The sequence below is a fragment of the Amblyomma maculatum genome, unplaced genomic scaffold (genome assembly GCF_055883805.1).
Source record: "Amblyomma maculatum isolate TAMU_Amacu unplaced genomic scaffold, ASM5588380v1 scaffold_19, whole genome shotgun sequence".
Lineage (NCBI taxonomy): Eukaryota > Metazoa > Arthropoda > Arachnida > Ixodida > Ixodidae > Amblyomma > Amblyomma maculatum.
Genome location: NW_028146744.1, coordinates 5,780,433 through 5,801,067, shown reverse-complemented (window position 1 = coordinate 5,801,067; position 20,635 = coordinate 5,780,433). Strand labels below are relative to the sequence as shown.

At 44.9% G+C, this 20,635-nt stretch overlaps 1 protein-coding gene across 1 annotated transcript in view; it reads left to right on the top strand.

The window, feature by feature from the left end:
- The first annotated feature begins 7,302 nt into the window (after nt 1-7,302).
- Nucleotides 7,303-20,635, top strand: part of LOC146171611 (nose resistant to fluoxetine protein 6-like) — a 223,932-nt gene continuing 210,599 nt past the window's right edge. The window contains exon 1 of the mRNA XM_084586476.1: nt 7,303-7,356. The gene's annotated coding sequence lies outside the window, so the exon portion shown is untranslated. The remainder of the gene's footprint in view (nt 7,357-20,635) is intronic.

Sequence of the window (20,635 nt, the reverse complement as noted above, 5' to 3'; positions counted from 1 at the left end):
CATCTGCAAAGTTTGATTTTAGCTCTTATGTTAGTGGGTAGATTATTGATAAAGATGAGGAATAAAATCGGTGCAAGGACGCATCCTTGGGGTACTCCCGATGTAACCGATGCAGTGGATGAAATTTCATGGTTAACTGTAACATACTGAGATCGGTTAGTTAAATAGTCCTCTATCCAGTTGACAATGGAGCCGTTGCCTAAGGTTGTTCTAAGTTTGCTAATTAGTTTTTTATGAGTTACTTTATCGAAAGCTTTAGAGAAGTCTAATGCAATTAAGTCAATTTGTTTTTGATTATCAATGCTTTGGGACAAATCATGTGTTAATTCTAGTAATTGAGTGATGGTGGAAAGTCCTCTCCGGAACCCATGTTGGACGGGTGACAGTGTGCTCTCTTGGTCAAGGTAACTAGTGATATGCTTTAGTATAATGTGTTCTAATAATTTTCCTACCGTGCATGTTAACGAGATTGGTCTGTAATTTGAAGCATCATCTTTGCTGCCTGTTTTGTGTACAGGAATTACTTTCGCAATTTTCCATTCTTCAGGAAGAGAACAAGTAGATAAAGATTTAAGAAACATTAAATGCAAGTATTTGGCGTTTACTTCGGCATATCTGTGAAGAAAAGTGTTAGGAATATTATCAGGGCCGTTTCCTTTTTTAGTATCAATTGATAGTAGCAGGTTCAGTACTCCAGCCTCAGTTATCGTTGGCATATCTAATGGTCTCTGGCAGATATGATCAACCACCGGAATCTGGCCATTATCAGCTGTGAACACGGAGTGAAAATATGCGTTTAAAGAGTTGGCGAACTTTTCGTTTTGGTCTCGCGAACTGAAACTGTTTTTTTGCTTTTGGGGGTATATATATATATATATACCCCTGGTCAGTTCATTCGAAAACGACGACTAGTCCCTGGTGGTCATTGACGCGGAAATGGGACGACGCCAATCTCTTCGCTCGTTCACTGTGTGGATCTTACTGTCGAAAGCGCCAACCTAGGCGGCGTCTACTTGCGCACGGCACAATGATTCATTGGGGACAAAATCCACACTGCCCGAAGAACACACTTCAAAGAACTAAACTTGCAACTTTGAGTCGTGCTACATGATGCGATCCAACCGGAGATCTACCGGCAGCCATCGCATTACACCTCCTGCATCTTTGGTTCTGTAGTTAGCAGGCGTTATGCCACGTTATCCACCTCTGTTTGCCTTGATCTGGAGAGTCGGAGGACGACAACGTTATAAAAATAATATTCAGGTGAGCAAATATATTGGGTGCTTTGAATACAAATGCTTTCAGGAGATTTTCTGCGGTTTGCTCAAGGAGGCGGCCAATTTACAGCTAACAAAAAAAAAAGGTTTTCGAGTGTTTCCAAGAAACACAGTACCCATATTTCGAAGTTGTATATTTCCCTTTGGTGTTCCTTTAAACATCATCAGTAACTATGAGTAATCATCGTGAAATTTCATTAAGGAAGTCGATATATCCTCATGCCTCCCTAAGGGATGTAGTTTTTGTTTTATAACGCTTGCGGTGTCGTCGGCAGCATTCCGAATCGATTATTTTTTTCGTTGTTTTATATCTTCAGACGAGCGAAGGGCATCATTTTGAAGGCGGCTAGGATGCGGGAGATTGGACAAGATAACATGTAAGTGAGACATCTGTAGCATTTTAATAAGGAGTCACGGTTTTCGTTGAACCTCTAACGGACCTTCCTGTTTTGAATTCTTTTTGTCTCTGAATTTGTGTTTACTTTCGCTTTTTGTCATTTTTTTACAGTTATGCGTTGTACCTCCTACTGGGGGTGATCTTTTTGCCGTGTATTAATGATGCGCTAAGTGCAGAAGCACACACTGTTACTGCACCACTGTATTTTTCACGTGAGCAACTCTGTCTACTTACCACTTCTACTGCCGAGTGTAATGTCCTACGTGTGTGTGTTCATGGCTGCTTATTTTCTTCCAGTGGCATCGCGAGGGGGGTGCGGTCCGCGCCGGGTGCAACGCTAAGGCGGTGCAGCAGTCAGATGGGGGAAGGGGTGGGGAGGCGAAATAAATTTTGTGCAAAGACACGAAAAGGCGCGCATTTGTGGAGACATTGAATGACACGTGTGATCTCCTCGTAAAACGAATTATTCTGTTGTGCGGAGCGCTTGAAAACACATTCCTTAGTTTATGCTAGAGACTGCCCGCCATTTTAACGTTGGACCGGGCCTATGTACGTGCGTGTACCGTGCGCGGGAGCATGTGGCGGCTGCGCCACCGCATCGCCTCTTCTTGTTTATGTGCACCGCACTCTCCTTTCCCAAGGAAGAACCGTTGGCAGCATCTCTCCAGCAGTATTTTGTCTTGTTCATTGATCTCCTGTGCCTTTCTCGCTCCTCGGCCCAGTCACGCATCCACTTCACACTTTCAAAACGCCGAAAGGCACGCTTGTTGCTCAGGGGATGGCAAGTCTGATCGCTACGCGCTGACTAGAACAAAAAAAAAGAATAAGAAGGAGGACACCTGTGGTATTTGCACCGATTGTGTTCAGCACTTGACGAAGTCAATGCTGCGCAGCTGTATTTGCAGACAAAACGACTATCCCTTGACAAATTGGTAGCAAAGTTAGCGGCCCTAAAGCTATTTCTCAGTACGTGGTCGCCTAGTGGAAAATGCTGTTGAGCAGGCGTTCATAAAATGCAATGAACTTCGACTTGCAGTTGAGAAGCGTGTCAGGCTAAGGAAAAGGATGGCAGGTGAACAAGCCAGAGATTTGGGACTTTCGTTGCAGGAAGAAAATAAGGGGGCGATGCTGGAGTGCATTGATAGATTGTGTGACGAGCTCTGCACAAAATCCAAAAGCGATTCGAGATTTGGCAGCTCTGTTGGACCTGTTGAAACAAACCTTCTTTATTCAACTGAGGAAGAGCTCAAAGTTTCTATTCCGAAACTTGCCAAATTCTATGACGGACTGTCTGACACCGCTCTCCTTATCGAAATTCCTAGGATGAGGATACACCTCAAAGCAGCCATAATTGCCCTCGAAGTCACCAACTGTTGGGCAGAATTGGGATTCTTGACATTAACTACAGAGTGGGATTTCGTAGACTCCCTTCCCAACCTGCCATTTGGGGCTTTAGCTATTTCTCACGGTATGTGTCTATGGCATCATGTGAGTAACGTTTTTCTGAGCTGAAAATAATAAAAACTATTTCCGATCTACAATGGGTCAGCTTAGGCTATCAGATCTGGCATTATTATTGATTGAAAGTGAGCTAGCAAAAAGCATCGATTTTGATCGAGTGATCAGCAGCTTCGCAGTCTGGAAGCCAGGAAAGTAAAATTCTGATTTGAGTTTCGATTTTTTTTTACACTCCATGTATATCTGTTTTTAATATAACAGTATTTTTCGTTACAACTTCCATGAATAAAAGTGGTTTTTAAGTGCTCAAACAATTTTTAACAGTAGAACCTCGGTTATATGAATTTCACGGGCTCGCGAAAGAATTCCTATCACCCGAACATTGGTATCATCAAAACGAAAGAGAATAAGTTTGCAGGATCATGGGGAAGACAGTTGCGCAGAGCTTTCTACGTCCGAGAAGGGTTATTACGGCCACGCGGTCACATCCCGCCACTCGCGGCGCACACAGCGCTAGGGGCAATCGCGACTTCGGCGTGGTGCGCGCCACGTGCCTCCGTGGACTTCTCGCGGTGCGTACAGCACGACTAGAGTTACTATATAGTCTTAACACGACAAAAGATGGCGACGCGCCAGACGAGCGGCGCCGCAGACTGCTCGCTAAGCGTACAGTGCGCGACTATAAAAGTCGGGAAGTCTACGATGGGTGGACCACGCATCACTGCAAACTGCTCGTGATGCGTACATACAGCGCGGCTGGCGATCGCGTAGTGCTCAAGGTTTCGGTCGCAGTTACCGCGTTCAAGCTCGTAGTGACGCGGGAAAGTGACCGGAACATACGAAATTTTGCACATTGTACACAATGCATTCCTGCCGAGGAATTTCGCGATTTCGTATCATTCCAAAATTCGCATCAACCGGATTCGTATCACCAAAATTTTACTTACAGGGGTCTGTTCTTGAGTGTGCTTTCGCCTTTCACTCTTTACGCGAATGTACGCTTTTAAAATAACCTTAATAATTTTGTTATAATTTACATGAAAAAAACTGGCCTTAAGTGTTTAAATTTCTTGTATATCGGTCGGTTCTTGATGGTTTAACGAATTCGTTCGAGGGATACGTGTAGGTCTTTTAAATTTTGTATATGCGGCAGACATAAGTATTTGCTCCTTGTTAATTTTGCAAGTGTCGTGTTTTTCTGGCATGTTCATTAAAGGTCCTGATTAACGGCTTGTCTGTTGCATGACTAGTTATTTGCTGTGCGTTCCAGTGATCCTTTTTTTTATTGATACTGTTAACTCCCGCGTGAGGGTCGATACAGAGAGGGCATAAAATAAAATACAATTCATAACATTTATAATGACGTCAAGTACGCTCTTGTTGTACGCTCCTTATACAAAACATTAATGGATCGTTCGAATATGTGCACATCCGTCGGCTCAACAACCTCAACTGACAAAGCATTCCAAGATTCAATCACGTCACGAAAAAAAGGAGCTGCGGAAAACATCAACACGTGTGACATAAGGCTTGATTGCTCTCGTGTGGTTTGTTCTGGCGCTCCGTTTTCCCGGGGAGTGAATATATCTATCTTTGCTTATCTTTAAATGTCCTTGGAGTATCTGAAATAAAAGCTTCAACCTGGATTTTTGCCTTCTATATTCAAGTAACTCGAGTTCACATGTTTTTAATATTTCCGTCACTAAGTCCGTTCTTCTGTACCTTGACAAAATAAAACAAGCGGCCATTCTTTGAGTACGTTCCAGTTTATCTTCTAAAACGTTTTGGTGGGGGCCCCAGACAGCACAGGCGTACTCCAAGGATGGGCGTATGAACATTTTGTAGGCTGTTAATTTGACATCTTTTGTTGCATATTGTAATTTCTTTCTCAAAAAGTAAAGTTTTTGTGAAGGGGTTGAGCACACATTATTAACGTGTTTAAGCCACTGAAGGCTATGTGCAATTGTGACTCCTAAATATCTGAAGTTATCAACATTTTTTAGTTTATTGTTTTTAACGTTATAACAATACAACCTAACACTCTTTTTATTTGTTATATGTGCGAAAGTTGATTTGGTGTAGTTAATTTTTATGTCCCATTTCTCGCACCAAAGATGCTAGGAATGAAGGACTCGGTCTATTCTGGTCTAGTCGTCAGTTTGAGTTATTCGAGAGTAAATTAAACAATCGTCTGCAAAAAAGCTTCAACTCTACAGGAGACTCAGTAGCCTCGTTAATATAAATTACTTAATCGTTAATACAAATTATAGATTTGCCTCTCTAGTTCTCACTTGTCATTCCTATGCATATTCCTGCGCGCGTGATAACGTGCACAGTCTGGCATTGTTTGCGTTCTCCATTCCTTTTATTACCGGCATAAGCGCACTTGTTTATGTAACCAGTTTAATAACCTAAGGAGGTCACAGGAAGGCGCTTCTATAAGGGTTATCACGCTTTCTTCGCTGATTTTTTTTTATCTCTATATATGTATGCGAAGTTGCATTGCTACTCCGTTATAGACATTGTAGCCCACTTCACATCCTGGTTATATTTGTGCGCATATGGCTACAGTGATTCACACGCTTAATATTTACACATTACGCAGTTCAAAGGCCACTTTGTTCTTATGGTTTGGTACTGGGCAATCACCTGTCTTAAGTCTCTTGCTCAGTGAATTTTCTCGAAACTTACACGTGCTAAAGTTTCTGCCTTTTTCGGATATATGTGCTTTTGATGCGATGTTTTACTGAATTATCAGTCGTGGGGCACGATCACTGCGTATTAGCATTAAAAAGAAAAAAAATGCCTCTCGCAGTGCGTGATTGGTTGCAAAGCGAACTTCAACGCAAACCACGAGAACAGAGGAGGTAGAAAGGAAGTTGCGATTCGGTGCTTAAATCGCGGGGACAGAGGGGGGGGGGGGGGGGGAGGGGGTCACCGGGTGACCCTAGCAACGCCACTGTTTTCTTCCTCGAACATGCCAGCGACTGGCCCAAAATTTTGCCCTTCTGAACTTTTACGGTACGTATGTCACGTTTGGACCATTCCGATCTAAATTTCGACATGTGATTAACGTTTCACGTCTGTCTCACAATTAAAAGTAGCAAAGCTGTACTTTGGTTTACATGTGGAGCCAGCTTCCAGGCGTCACTTCAATAGTTTCCAACGGAAACCACGACCGTGTACAAGAAGTGAACGTATAATAGGATTACGTAATCTAATTGTCTCGCAATATGTGACAGATTTACACCATCCGTAATAAATATTTCAGCTCCCGAGCTCAGTAAAAACCTCGGCGCTGTCTAGAAACTTGCAGAAATGGTGTGCTCTTGTGGTAAATTTGCCTTCTTTCAAAAACCCATCTGGCGCACTGTACAGGTACAGCCAGTAACGCACACGTGAATGCATTAGACTTGTGCCCACTGCGCTGATGATGGTCGGGGTAGCTGAAGACACATTTCGTTACCCCAGTCTTTCTCTAACCACAATTTTCTGATAATTTACTTGCAAAAGTCAGTGTTTTGATTTTCTGAATCTTTAAAGCTGTTGGAGCTATCAGATGCTCTTGTAGAGTTGGAAGACGCGCAGCTCCTTTCGGCCGGATAAGCTTTTCATTGGCGCTCGCTAAACAGACACCGGAAGGCACGAATAAAAATAACCAGGCAAGAAAAGAAGAGCACTTGGTGTTGCAGTAAATAGGTCCTGCTTGCCACGCCCGTTGCAGTGGCACGATTGGCAGCAATCTGCGGGGATCAATCGTCCAGTATTTATCGAGTGCCAAAGTGAGTGAAGTTAGCCTAGAGTCGCCTTTTCTAGCTCCCGGCTTTGCGTGGCCAACACCTTTCGGATAAGCAGAATATTTTGGTCGGGAGTTTTTGCAGAAGATGCTTTTTCCGCGGTCACTAACCTTTGCATGCCTTTGCGCGCAAGAATAGCAACACGAAGGAAAGTGCAAAAAATGAATTGGTATACCCTCTGCGCTCATTGTGCGCGTCCATTCTGCGCCGGACGGTCGCGTAAAACACCGCAATCCAGGAAGAGCTGCTCTGCATTTTCTTCCTACACGCGGCCGATACTATATACGGCGCGCTCGGGTGGGTGGGCTATCGGCACGTGACGTCATGGGGCGGAAGATGTAGCCGGCCGTGGCGAGGAAGCGGGCGCCTTTCGTGTGCCTGTGCTGAGTGGAGTGGTCGCGTAGTCGCTGCGTCTTGGACGATGACGGTAAGTGCCTGCCTTTGCTCGTCTCTTGCCGCAATTAGTGCCACTTTCTGCATCGTGCTGAAGGTTACTCGCGCAACGCGGGAGCAGCGTCGTTTCACACTGTGCGTATCTTTGCTTTTAGCAGTTCCTAGACACCATGGTCAGTGAACATGACAGCTGTAGACTCTTCCTATTGTTAACCAAGAAAAACGTCATGCAGGAGCTTCGAAGTATTCTTTGCGGCGTGAGGAATGACAGGAAAAGGTCTAAAAATCAGAAGCGGCTTACCTACGCAGCCTTATCTATAGCCGAGGAATTAATACGCTGAGGCATTGTAATGTGAGCTGACATTGTCGCAAAGAACATGCTGAGCACAGAAAACAGTCGACAGACCTGCTCGTTCATAAGGTGGTGTCTCGTACCGCACTCTTTCTCAGATATCACTGGAAATCAGGTTTATTACAAAGTCACTGAGTGAGGCATGTGAAATGGCTGATAGCAGCTTTGGCAAACGCTACCTAGCTCTGTGGGGGGCTGCAGCCATCCGTATGTGGCGGAGCCGCTCAGAGATCGATATGCTTTGTCCGCTCTTGGCTCAGAGCAAGAGCCCAAATAAGAGTACGTGGTGCTGCTCTAAATTTGGCTCGCTACTCTTCTTGCTGATGTTGGGTAGGGACCCAAGTCGTTATTTTGTTACCATTGTATTTCGATGATTGCGTCTCCTTCCTGTCCATTGATTGATCACCTACTCGTCTAGTGGCACGATTGGAGCCACCCTTGTTTTGATACCGTGATTTCTTCCAACGACCAGCCGAATAACGCGGAGAAAGACGCAAACACGGTTATGCGTGCAGTGGAATATTATGATGTTTGGAGAACTGAGCACTGAAGCAAAGCTTCGACGGATAACCAGACTGCGTTCTTTTTATCGTATCGCGCACATAGTTTTTTTTAATTTGTTCACAGGAAGGGAAAGGCACAAACTTGCTCTGTCAAACTTGCTCTCCGGACACCTGAACCGCGCCGTAAAGGAAAGGCGGAAGGTGGGAATGAAAGTAGAAAGAGAGAAAGAGGAGCCGTAGTGGAGGGCTACGGATTAATGTCGACCACATGGGGATCACACAGCACACGGACGCCTCTTCGTTTTGCCTCTAACGAAGCGCAGCCGCCGCGTTCGGGTTCGAGCCCAGGAACTCCGGCACAGTAGACGGGCGTCTTACCCCTGCACCAGCCCGCCGGGGCGCACATAGGTTGGCTAGTTTTCACATTCCACATTCCACGTACCACGCCACCGTTACGCTGAGTGATGTTTCAAGAATACGCTTGTGCGAGGCGAGCGTTCCTATGTCGGTACAGGGGTGTAGTTTAAAGGCCCTTAGAATACATTGCGGCGTATTGCGCAAAGGATTCTCTCTCCTATAAATATTTTAATCTGTGCGCTTTAGCAAAATAGAAGCGTTTATACCTCATAGCTCCTACACTGTTTAAATGCGGTTGGGCGGCGACATGTCAGGCGACGGAAGTCTACTTAGAAGCAACAAACACAAACTTATTAGTTATGAAAGATCTCTAAGCTTTGCTTTGCTCTCTGAAGGTCGGGGTGCAGAGCTAGTTTGAGGCTTAGCAACTAGAGATGACGACGGCTTTCACAGGCCTGCTTGCAAATTGGACGCTGCAATATCCAAAGCTGGGTTTAGGCGATGGGGAGACATGCGCGATATGCAGTGATGCCTGTAAGCTAGCCTAAATTATCAGGGAATTGTTGAGTTAGTTGAATGTTTTCTGCAAAATCGGAGTATTTTTCACGTTTAAATTGCGCTTAGCATGCTTTAAGCGACCGCCAATAACCTTGCCGATTTCAGGGTGGCCAGGTTTCAAAGGAACTGTAACTCCCAGAGAATTTGTAAATTAGGGCTTCGTGAGAAGGCTTTATCTAAACCCAGAATTAATTGTATGGGAAAGAGAATGACGGCCTGTGTTGGTTCGTGACTTACAAGCCGCTACGGCTTAAAGAAAACAACACAGCAAAGAAAAGGACACCACATTCGCACAGGTGTCTTTACTGTTAGCACGTGGTGCCCTTTTTCTCTTGACCGTAGCGGTTTGCAAGTCTGGGACTCATATGGAGAATGATTTTATGACACTGCTTTTGACCTCGTCAAGGCGCTGCAACATGGGCGGTATCGTTGTAGACGCAGCCATTTGGAATTTTCTGCTTCGAGTGCAGAGAGCAATAACGCAAGCACTGCAACAGCGTTGCAGGCAAAATGGTTCATCTCGACTTCTTAGAGGCAAACATTTTCTTTTTTTGCTCTCTGATGGGGACCTCGGAAAAACGGTGCTTCCCTTCTTCAGGTCATCTGGTGAAGCTGTAGCCGCATACTGTAGGAATAGACCAGTAAGATGAACACTTTTTAAGGTGTATCCATATACTCGGCTAGTAGGCAGGTTGTTTCACGCCCTTTTAACACTAGTCGTGCATTCTCTCTCGCCTTACAAATGTGAAATACAGCGGTACAAGACTGGAGAATAAGCAGAGAGTGCAGCAATGAGACAAGTGGCCTTGTATTTCTTTTACGTCACTTGGCTCTCTTTTCCGTGTTTCTCTGTCCTACATCTCTGAGTGGTCTTCACGACGTCATATGTTTCGTGAATGAATCTTTGCTTAACAGGCGTCAGTCTTATTGACAGCTGGGAGAAAGTAGTGGGTAAGGGGCAAGCCTCGCGCACTCTCCGTCGAAACCAGTTTCTGCCGGCTAGATCGCTTCCTCAAGGCCAGTGCAGCGTGCCCCGCGCGCCTTCATTCGGGGCACGTTTGGGACCACTGCGATCACCGGTGAGTTTATTTTCTCACCTCGTGGGTTCAATCGAGCAGGGAAGCGTTGTGCAGAAGGTGTTCTCCGATGATGAAAAAAATGTGAGCTTGTGTGATCACTATCCTTGCACGTTTACCGTGGTCAGTTTGATTTTTGGCATTTCTATTTCTTTGTGCTTTTTGTGAGTTGTATCACCCCTACTGCCAATGAATAGTCACAGACGCCGTCGTAACAGTGATAACACTCTGACGCGTATGTTTAGGAAAACAATTTTCGTGCATCACAAGTCTGGCTTTTTTCTTGCCTTCCGCTAGACCTCCGTAAAAGTTTGAGGAAAAAAATGCTTTATTCACGGCAAGCATCTAAATGCATGGCACCCAATCGAAATTTCCGGCGGCTTATCTGAAACGCGCCTTCTCTTATACATCCCTTCATGGACACAGTTCTCGGAGGGAAGAATCTCCAGAATTTTTTATACGCGCATTTTTGCACGTCATAAAAACGATCACGCTAGTCAGCAGAAATATTATCCTTTCAGTTATTCCCACGGTTGCGCTTGCAGCCGAACGCGGGCACAGCCTCCAGCTAGTTTGATTTGCACCATGTACCATTTAGTTTTAATTATGCTGTAAATCATGGTACCAGTGCCTTCACATCTACATAAGCCGAGTAAACTTCTACATAGCGCGCTTCTGTAATTGTAGAGCATATCAAGCATCGGCCTTTCTTAGGCAAAGTAAGAATATCAATGGGCAGCAACTAAGCATATCAGGTGAACACATGACGCGTAAAGAATGCTGTTCTGGAGGAATATTAGGTATTGTTTCTTGCAGCAGAAATTAAATAGCAAGCGAAACTGACTGATCGCTATTAATGTGGATGCAAGAAAACTTTCTTATGATTTACAAACTAGCCCGACGCTGATGCTTTCACGGGTTGCGCGTAGCTGAAACGCAGCACGTCTGCATTATTTCTTGCAGCGACAACAATAGAGCTCTTTGCAGAAAGATGCTGTTATTATAACCTCTAGTGAGTGCTTATAGCCACGCCTTCTCACGCTTGCAACACGCAAGCACGCACCGAAAAGAAGTTTAAAATGAACTCTATGTCTTTTTTGGGAAACCTTGAGCGGTTGTTGCCTTTTGGCATTTCTAATTTTGAAGTTAGATACAACATATCAAGAATACATTAAGAAAATAGTTGAACTATTATAAATGAGTCATGGTAATGCAAAAAAAAAATTCTGTCCAGACGTCGTGAAACCCTGGGACGAAGACGCTGCAATAGCATTAGGATTAGCGTTTGCTTTACTGAGTGTTTTTACTGTTAGTGGAGCCTTGACGCACATGCGAGAAAATTTATCTGGAGGATCCAGGTGGGTTTAGCTGCTTGGAGATTTTGAATAGTCGAGAAGGCGGTGAAATGTGGGAAGCCCCTCAACTAAGTGGATCCGGTGCCATCCAGTGGTGCTTCTGGAGGCTAGCTGACATTCCTACAGCACCTTTAAAGACTATTTCGCCGTCACTTCTACAGCGTGAGTCGTTATGCGGAGCCCACTCTTTGCCTTCGCGTAAATGAATTTCATGCAAACATGGCAAGTACTCGGAGTTGTTCCACCAGCGGGAAACCAAAATAGCCCACTTCTGAGCCCGGAGTGTCCTCAGAAGTTGCCCTAATCCTCTCCAGTCCGCTAATGGTCTGCTGCGCAGCTGCCAGCTGAACCCACGCGCTGACACGGCAGGTGGTGATGGTGAAAACTTTATATTCGTAAAAAAAACAAAAAAAAACACAATTTTCACACGATAAATGAGCTTATTTTTGTTGCCTGGAGAACGGATTCTTCGCAGGGGGTCTTCTATCGGACGAGGCTTTCCAGCATTCAAAGCGTAGGAAGCGTCAGCGCTAAGCAACCGCTGTGTCTCGGCGTGAGATTTCCGACCAGTGACGACTCTCGTCGAATCGCTTAACTAAGCTAGCCTCTCTTTTCCTGCGCGGTTTGTAGTGGACGCTAGGGGTGAAGGTGAGTGAGAGTCAAGTGGGCGCTGTTTCTCGAGGACAGCATATTGCCGCCTAGCATTGGCAGGTGGAGATATGACTGAAGAGGGACGAACGATGAGGTTGGTTGGAAGACGAGATGTGGTTCACGCTTGCGTGTCTGTGCTATGTTCTGCCGTTGTGTCTGGTCTGAACCTCTGTCATAAAGATCCTTGGTGTCCCGAGTCAACGAGTACGTGGCAATATAATGGACGCGCCGCTAGTTGGGTAGCGGGTGGCGTCTCTATCGGGGAAGATGAGAAAATATGGTGTAGAAAGATTTGTAGGTTTAGAACTATAAGGTTTAACTCCCCAATGTGTCTGAACGCAGACCTGGTGTACATTTTGTGCGACATAATACAGCAAAAACGCACCTGCACGAGACGAGGGAAGATGAGATGCTGTGTCTCATCTTTCCTGGTTATCGTGAAACATTTATCGGCCTTAAAGAGAAGGAGGCTATGCAGAGACGCCATACCGGAAGGTTTGAGAAATGCCTAGCACCTGGGGTTCTTCAACGCGCTGTCGCGACGCTGGGACTAAGTCGACCCGGCTTTCACTTGGTAGCGTGAAGAGACTCCGGGTTGATGAAGGATTGAATCTTCGAAGTTGGTAAAATATATACACGCAGATTTAATGGCACTTTGAGAAAACTTATTTACATTTAAAAAAAGGGTATATCAGCAAAATGGCAAGCGTTAAGAGTTCATAGCGAGAAGCATCTGGATGAGCCGTTTACCCAGAGCTCAGAGCGTCATTTCGTGCTCTGCTTCTACAACGTCCTTAAATCCCCTATGTCCAGCCCCTCTCTGAAGATGCTGACCAATCAGTTCCAGGGCACACCCCTCAGATATCGGCAACCTGTTCGAACACATCACTGCACTGATGGTCTGATGCACTGACTGGTCCAGTATTGTTTCGTCGGGCGTGGTCACTTGTTGTCGGGTAGAGCTTGGGAACGGCGAGAGCTGTACGTCAGCGGACGTGTCACTCCGATCGTCTCCTTTGGACAATAGGCATTCCTCACTTGACAATAGCGCCTCTCGACGGGAAGGGTGAACAGTTGAACAAAAGCACTTCCGGCTATTTCTCACAGGGCGACGTTTCTTTGTATTTTTCTTGACGTTCCCTTGACAGGGCCAACTTGGCAGTTGCAGGGTCACGACAAAGCAAAGCATGCTCACACAAAAAGATTTATGTGAACACGCTTACTTAAAGCCCTTGTACAAACAGCACATATCAGTACCATGCCCACAGGCGCACAATAGTGCGCGCAAGCGCGGACCATGCACGGTCACAACAGCGCACAGAGAGCGCACAGTACGCGTTGCTTTTCGCGTCCATCGAAAAATGCCTACCACGGCCAGTTGATTGGCAGGGGGCAGAATGGTGGTGAACTGTGAAGTGGCGCTTCTAAGGGCGTAGCCTTCATTTACAGGACCTGATATTTATGCCGGGTGCACTGGAACAGCCATCGCAGCGAAATGTTACAAAGGTGCTAAGTTATTAAATGGCCTTCTCTTGCCTATAGATGCCTGCCGAATTTTGAATCAATGGGCATTTTGTGTAGGCATTTTCTACAGTAATGCTCTTAATATGCTGCTTTCTGATACCAGCCTTAGATACACAAGCCACGTAATGCCATGTTTTGTACTGCTTTAGCCACATGTTTTCAGCCCACATATTTCCCGTTCCGTTGTTTAGCGCGGATTCATGGCAATGTTGAACTGCCCAAGTTAGACACTTAGAGGAACAATGCGAACCAAAGTTTCCTCTGTTACTGGAGGCAGTCCCTATTTATTCAATAAACGTTTCAATTCTCTCTCACGTTATTCGGATATATTCAGCTTCACTATTGCCATAAATGGCTCACTGAACAGCCGCTTGAAGGGCTCATCTCAAGGACACGGCGTCGAGATATTTTGCGTGAATTCTGCATTAATGAGCTTGTTCCAAAAAAAAATGCACGTAGTGAATGGCTGATTCCTCTTGGTTTTGTGGGGGCGTGTGTGCGCATCAAATAAATATTATTTGTTAATATGAGCTTGTTTTTCGGCGTTGCCCCTTTGTAAACGATGCGTTAAAGACCATCGTATTAGGATTTTTGCAATGTGCTTGGATGAATAGCCAGCGTGTATAATTGACGAGGTAAATAGACGCCTGTTTCTAAACGGGTTGCATTTTTGAAAACTGCGCAGTATTTTTTTTAACTAGATCTTTTTATACTTGCAGTAATTTTCTTAACGATGGTTTGTTCTCTTCGAAGTGGCTGAAAACCTCTCCAAACGTGGTGATTCGGCGATGTTGAAGCAGGAGCCGATGAAGACGAAAAGTATATTCAGAGTATTTACAAAAATAGATGGGCGAACTGCAAGTTAAACATGCAACGTCACATAGACCAAAGGAGCAACTGTAACTGAAAACAAACTGTTTCACTTAGAGATACTGTCTACAGGACATTACTTATCGACTGAGCGTTTCAGTTAAAGCCTAGGCACTTGTAGACTTGCGTGCTATATTCGGAGACACATTTTCTTGGCAATGTAGCCAAAGCTAGGAAGCCGATATCCATCATCTTCCTACGCAGCTGAATATAGTCCGTGGTTATATCAGCAGTTTCTGCAAAAACAAATTGAAATCATAGCGCTAGTTATTTACGGTATATTTTTTATCACGGAATCGATTTTCCAAAATGAAGATGTTATGCTTAAAACACTTTTCTTGGTTCCACCAGGTTTTCTCGTCTGATGTCTGTCGCGGGTTTTAGACATGCCTGACTTTGCAGGCAAAAGGACGACAGCCGCCTGTTCGGGTCGTTCCAGTTATTCTGGTTCATCCACTCCGCAAGGGTTGGCAGCGTTTTCATCACATAATATTCTTGACAATGGTCTGGTGACCATTGCCAAGAAAAAGTTTCCCCGGGTATAAGCACGGAGCCTTAGCATAGACTGTCTTCTCTTCGTTACCTTCACTCTTACCAAGTCACTGGTAGACAAAGAGGTTGAGGCGGTCATTTTTGGTGGCCTCGCTCTTGTGTCAGGTAACTAACCAAAAACGGTCAAGCAGGGTGGGCACTGCCGTGTGGGTCGTCCCGGACTCAGGGCCCCGCTGACAAAACAAAGCTATCCGAAATAAATGAAATTGTTACTCTCTTCGGTGAGAGGGCCCGCGCTCTTTCCCTTCAGCGTTCATGGTCTCACCCCCCCCCCCCCCCACACACACTTTCATCCTCCACGCCGTCGTCCGCTCCACACTTCCGTGTCCCATGAAATTCCTCAAACTTGTTCCGTCCTGCTCGTCCATAAGAGCAAAACGGGGAAACCGCACACGCGCAGACAAAAGGGTTACTTTGGAAAGTAGTTTTCGTTTTTCTATCGTGCGCGTGGGGGGTAGGAGAGCTATCTGCCATAAAAGGCTCAGACGAGTGCCGCCGTTCCCCACTTCAAAATCAGCAGTGGCAAAACCGCATCCAAATTGTTGGTTGCAACTGTGAAAGGAAAAAATATTCAGCTCCTCACCCCAAGCAGGGAACACATACTTGAAGGATATCCGGAAGGAAACATAATTGCTTCCTTTCTCCCCCCTCTCAAAAGCGACATGTTCAACAAAACAAAAGACTAAATCCCAACTCCGGAGCAGGCGGCGTTCGCAGAATGCCCGCGACAGGACACGGGTGCTTTCGTAATAAAAGGGGCGTCTTTCTTGATAAAAGCCACATTGGTCGCGGCCCGGAACCAGTAAGAAGGCTGCGGCCTAACATTTACTTATTTTGTAACTTTCAAACCGGAACAGCCCTTCAGTGGTGCGCGTTGACAGAGCAGATTGCAAGGCCTAGACTTCAGCAAAACAGCCTCTAAGCCTCAATTGTATTCACAGTAATGTACAGATTAACCAGACAATCTGGCGTCGGTGTCTGAGAGCGAAACGCAAGGAGGTGGTAGCTGGTAACTGACATGACTGGCCACCGATTCTCCGATGGTTGGCACGACAACGAGGCGACACTATATGGGAAATCTGGGAGCAGATGGAAACTCGGGTTTATCAATAAAATTTGAGTTCAAGGAACGGTTAACTTTGAGATAATGCTAAACATTCGCCCTACCACTCCAATCAATTACTCTATGCCAAATATGACTGAGTTTGGTTTGATGCAGTTGGGTGAGTGCGGTTTAAATAGAAACTTCGCTTCTTAAAGAGTACTTGCATTATGAGAAAGGGTGCAGATGCCAGACATGTGTGCAGTGGCTCCATAAATCTTTGGAACGCGGACGTTATAGAAAAACAGTCATCGTTTCATTGCAACAAGGACAGCGCGTCTCTTTTGGCAGAAATTTTTGCATTGTAGTAAAATATGCTTGCTTTTTTTGGCCTTTAAATTTAGAAAAATAAAATTGAGGGCAACGCTCAAAACCTCCGCTTTCAAGGATATAAGGCCGCAACGCTAACGGGTCATACCTGGAGCGCCCCTTGCGGTTCTATTCAGCGTACATGCATTTTACTACTCACCTTAATACTAACGAATGAATTTTTTCCCTCCATTATCTCCACATACCAATTAGCATGAAGTCGCAGGCTAGCACATTTTTGAGAGACCCACCGACACGTATTTAAGACCTACCTTAACCAACCCTCACCACGCAGCCTACGAGCAGGTTGTCAGGATCCGAGGTGGGTTCAATTCCAGTCTCAAAGGAGTTGGCAGCTTCTGCCATGCCATGAGGTCTCTGGACATCACACAACCCGCCAACTTTCGCTACCCGGCCATGTCCAGATACGTGCTTCTATATGTTTCACTCAGAACACCGAAAACACCGGATTTTCCGGAGACCGGCGCCGCTTTAATATGATCGTGTAATCGAAGTGTCTATTGGATTCTTTGATGACCTTAACGTATTTCATGATGCGCGTTACGCGAAGGTCGCAAAGTTTCGATTCAGCCAGCTGTCGCAAACTTGGGCAGCAAAGCGTTTTTTCTGAACGACTATTCCAACTGTAAGTGGTGCCTTTTTTGTCGTAGCCTCTCGTAACAATAACTTGTGCATATCCCTATTTGCAATACCGTCGAGGGGCATGTGGTTGCTCAAGGGCCACTTGGCAGTCTGGAAGAACGTGGGATGTATTTTTTTTATATTTTTTCGTGCAACATTCAATGTAAAATGTTTTTCTTATCTGCATTTGTCGTAGAATATTTTGTAGAAAGCGACTGCGATTTGATTCGCATGCTTCTTTAGAAATTAGGAAATGTTCTACAGAACGAGTGCAAGAACATGTGAATGCCCCAAAATCAAATATCGGTTTTCTAAAATATTTTCCCTTTAACAAGTAGAAACTAAGCCGATTCATCTTAAAACAAACAAGGAATTTCCTAAACACGGATGATGTTTGTACCTTATTCATTACTGATTGACATAGTGCGGTGCTTGCGAATATAAACATTCACAAATCTCTAGTGATACACGGAGCCTGCTACAGTAAATCAGGGAGGTGTAATTTTCTTTACATTTTGCTTTAATATTTCCTGTTGTTAAAATTATCCGAGCCAATAATACTGGCACTTTTTTGTTTCAAAAAAAAAAAAAAACATTAGTGTCTGCTGTTAAAATCAAAGCTGGAAATTATGCCAATTTTGCAGATAATGGTAATTTCCATGCAAATTTAATAATCTTGATCATACCCCCAAGGCCTCACGAACAGCGACAAGTGCGCCATAAAAGTAGACTTAGTAAGCTTGAATTTATTCGGGAGAAGTGTAAACGTTATATACGTGCGTCTACTGCTCTTGGGCCTTAGAATGATATTAGAGGAGTGCTTTCGTTATTAAACCACCTTTTGTAGCGCTCATCCCGCCCCACTCTAGGAATACTACTCGCACTTTCAAGCCATCGCGTGACCAGGCCGCAGTTACTCACGTGACGCTGTGACGTCACACCCCACGTGGGCTGGCAGGAGCTGCCAACTTGGGTATCTCGTTTCACATGGGACGCGTGTGTCAGAATCAGCCTGCTAGGACCCTGGGCTTCACGTTACCCCTATAGGCCACTAAGGCGCGTTCATACGGGTTGGTTAAAGCGGGGCTTTATATGTGGGCTGGGGAAGAAAAAGAGAAGAACGCTCGGTCACCCGCAGCTAATGCTTTCGCTCAATATTTGGTTCTGCAGCGTTGAACCCTTGTAATTTTCTTCTATCTGTATCGATATTCTGATCGCAGTGTCCTACCTAAGCGTTGAAGTCGCTGACAACAAAGGCGCCATCTACGTTTAGCAAGCAAGCAGACATTAGGGAGGCATTCAGCGTCAAGCAAGATTCTTGCCATTTGTTTTTTCTCTTTCATTACCACCCGCGTGTCTGAAATTACTTACAAGGAGTACAGATTAACTCACATAGAAAGGTCTTTGAAAGAATTAAGACAGTGCGAAAGAACACGGAAGACAGGTTATGTGCTGACTTTTTGGTGCTCAGATTAAAACTGTGATTTGGTCGGTTATTTGACACCTGAAAGCGCCATTGACAAGACAACCAGAACAGGCTTTGTTGAAGGCAAAACCCGGACTATGGTCGTCACATTTTGCAGTTATAAGGTCAATATCTTATCATGTGGTTTTAGGCTCAAGGATGCTAAGTTTGCCTTGCGCGAAGACTTCACGCCTGCGGTTAGAAAGGCACGTTTCAAGCTTTCACAATACGCTAGTGATCAGGCTCCTTCTTCGAAGTTACGATTCGATAAGCTTTTCGTAAATAAAAATTGCGTTGTCCATGATTGTGAACATGACCGAGTTTTTGAGCTTAGGGAAAAGCAAAAAGGGAGGCAACTGCCCGCTCAGCAGCACGGGCCTGAACCTTAATTTTACGCCTTCGGCATCATCAAATTTTGAATTGACAATTCTCGTCGTGAATTGCAGGTGTATAAAAAATAAAACTGATCAACTTGCTGCCCATGTTTCCTCCGTTAAGCCTCATGTTGTAATTGGCACTGAATCGTGGCTGGATGATTCCGTTCTGAGCCTGGAAGTTTTCCCATCTGGTTATAACGACCCACACTTGCATGGTGGAGGGGTATTTCTACTTGTTGAGGAAGGCTTTCGCTCTTCAGCAATAACAGCGCCCCTAGTTGGCTGCGAATCAATGTGGTGTAACCTACGCCTAAGCAATGGAAGGGACCTGACTATTGGTTCCGTATACCGTCCCCCTTCCGCTACCAACCCTGACGTTTTCAGGTCACTGTCTGAATTGTTGCTTGGCTTAAAAAATGACTGTCTGTTTGGCAGGGATTTCAATATGCCTGATTTTAAATGGGTTGACTACAAACCTCTTCGTACGAACCAATCTTCATTGCCTTTGTCTTTTTGTGAATTAATTACTACTAATGATCTATATCAGTACGTCACTGAGCCTACTCGGGAAACTCAGCACTCGTCTTCAGTGTTAGATTTACTCTTCTGTAACCGGCCATCGGTACTGCGCGGCACTGTTATCATACCAGGAATAAGTGATCGCAGTTGTGTTGTTGCTAATGTTAGGCATTCTCCTTATTTATTTCCAAAAGGCCTTCCTAGGAAAGTTTTTGTTTTTACCAGGGGCGATTATACATCAATGAATGACGAACTTGCTTCCTTCCTTCCCAATTTTATTACTCTAAGCCAGAGTTTAGACTGCAGTTCACTCTGCGAGGTATTCAAAAATAAATTGGGCAGCCTAATTGATAAATACATCCCAACAAAACTTCTTTCTGTTAAGCGGCGTCGCGACAAACCATGGATCACGCGACAAATCAGACGGCTTGTCAGGAAAAAACATCGCCTTCTTCAATCGTATAAAATGAATCGATGCCCTGCTGTATTGCAGTAAATTCGGGCCCTTGGCAGTACACTAAAAACTGAAATTAAAGCTCATAAAGATAACTTCTTTAATAATCTGGGTTCTAAACTGCGCAGTAACCCCAAGGAATTGTAGACGTTTCTCAAACACAACGGACGCGAACCAGTCGGAATTCCAAACTTAGGCGTCGATGGCGACCTTGTTACTACTAATGGTGATAAAGCTTGCCGCTTTAATGCATATTTTCAGTCTGCCTTTGCGCCAGCGTACATCGGAGAACTTCCGAACACTCGTGAATATGTTACCGAAACCATGCCTGAATTGGTTTTTACTTACCAGGGTGTTTTAAAACTGCTTAGTAACATCAGGGCCGCCTTCGCCAGCGGCCCAGATGGTGTACCTACCTTTGTTTTAAAATCATGTTCGAACGAAATTGCTCATTATTTGGTCACCTTGTTCCAAACATCGCTTCACTCGGCATGTTTGCCAAATGACTGGAAAAATGCTAATGTTGTCCCAGTGCACAAAAGCAGTACGAAAACGTCTGTTGTTAATTACCGACCAATTTTTGTGACTAGCGTGTGTTGTAAAACATTGTAACATATAATTTACAGTGCAGTTATGAAACACCTTGA